The sequence below is a fragment of the Amphiura filiformis genome, chromosome 14, assembly GCF_039555335.1.
Source record: "Amphiura filiformis chromosome 14, Afil_fr2py, whole genome shotgun sequence".
Lineage (NCBI taxonomy): Eukaryota > Metazoa > Echinodermata > Ophiuroidea > Amphilepidida > Amphiuridae > Amphiura > Amphiura filiformis.
The window spans coordinates 51,475,519-51,477,498 of NC_092641.1; positions in this window are offsets into that span (position 1 = coordinate 51,475,519).

Genomic DNA, 1,980 nt, shown 5'->3' on the forward strand with positions numbered 1-1,980 from the left:
ATTTATCTTTATCTCAATTTCAAGTTTGCCGCCTTTGGCCCCCGGAAATGGACCAGATCGTGTCACATTTATAGTTTGATCAGCTCGGCGGGAATTGTTAGGCTTTTACCACTATGCAGAAAAGTAGACCCACGTTAAGAGTGATATAGTTTGTCTATCTGATCCATTTTGTGTGTGTTAAATAAAGTAGATGAGTACCTGGGGATGAGTATAGGACTTTGAATTAATAAAATGGGATACTTCTGGCAAGATGTCACAAGACAACTCTCAAAATAAAATATATTGATATCAATCCGCGATGCTATAAGGCCCGCCGATTACGAGCTGATCAAACTATAGCCTATATCATATTTTACACAGGGAATGTATGGATTTCAAATGGAATATCCCAATGTCAAATTATTATCATCGATTTGGTTGAAATAGGCATCGGTGATGAAATATGTGACCGTACACGGCGAATGAGCCGTAAATTCCTCCCCCGTCAATTTTGTTTTATTTCATGTTTAGAAAATATACATCATAAGCTTTAAAATGGTATATTGACTTCAAACGATCCAGAAGTGGGGTTATGGTTTGTTGAACTTTGCTCCTTCAACAAAATGGTAGTTTTTTTCGTTTCTACATGTGTCTCTTTTCCCACATTGTTGGCAATAAATATCAAACAGTCATAATTGGCGGTCATTTCAAATCATTCCCAAGTCAACGAGGTTCAAGAAAGTTCTCTCATCGTTAATTGTTGGTTATACATACCTTTACAAAATACAATGCCTGGTAACCCACCACTTGAACAGGATTTAGCCAAAGCAAACAAAGACCAGCGCTAATTAAAATTCTATAGCCATCTATAAGCTAGAAGCTTATTACCCTCTTCAACAATAGGATTTTTGATTGGTGTTTGACTATCAAAATGAGATAGATGTCGCGCCAGCTAGAGGGACTGATGAATACGACCTTCATACACATTTTACACTGTAACTCTGAATACAATTTAGGGAATTTACGGCTCATTTGTGCTGTACGGTCACATATTATGAATATGAATGTTCTTTTTAACAAGGGGGGTTGGATGGCATTGGAAAAAATTTTCTTCAAAATAGTGAAGTGGTGACATGATGGAGGTTATCCGTGTTCTATAAGCTGCATATCCTATCAGCGACTACTATACCTTGTTTAAGTACCTGCATGTGCAACCATAACTGTTTCAAAATAGCCTGCCAAAGTCATGCAGGTAACTCCGAGGTCATGCATTGAATTGGTTTGAATGAGGAATACTACGGGAATCAGCGCCTTTCATTAGAAGTCACACATGAGTACAGTGGATAACCTCTATAAGGTTATGGTACAAAAAATGGTAAAGAAATATAAATGTTCTTTTTAACAAAGGGGAGGGTGGTGTTGGAAAAAAATTCTTAAAGTATAGTGAATTGGTGACAGAATAAGGTTATGGTACAAAAAATGGTGAAATATATGTGCAACAGTGGAACAAATTTGTGCGAAGCGAAGAGCGCAACATTTTGCACTTAGTTTAAAATGGTCAAATATGAGATTAATTTAGTCAGAAACCCACATATAGGCATCAATATTGGTGGATCATCCCACTTACCAAAATATGGAGTAGGTTATCCCCAGATTTATGAAAAAAAATCTGTGACAGAAAACTTTGCGAAGTGAAAACGCCCATTTTATTTAAGGCGGATGTAACGTAATGGGCTCTTCTTGAAATCTATACACCCCCAATGTTAGACATGACCTAAATCCACCACAGAGGGTCTAGATTTCAAATGGAGTCACCCATTCAGGTAATATAACCCATTTGAAATTCACACTCTCTGTGTGGAAGATTAAGGTCGATGGATTTCAACCGGAATACCTCAATATGAATACTTTATTAGAGCAGTAAACCATGTTAATATCTTACCATCCTGACACAAGGAACCAGTGAACTGCTCTGGGCATGAACACTCATCAGTATTAACA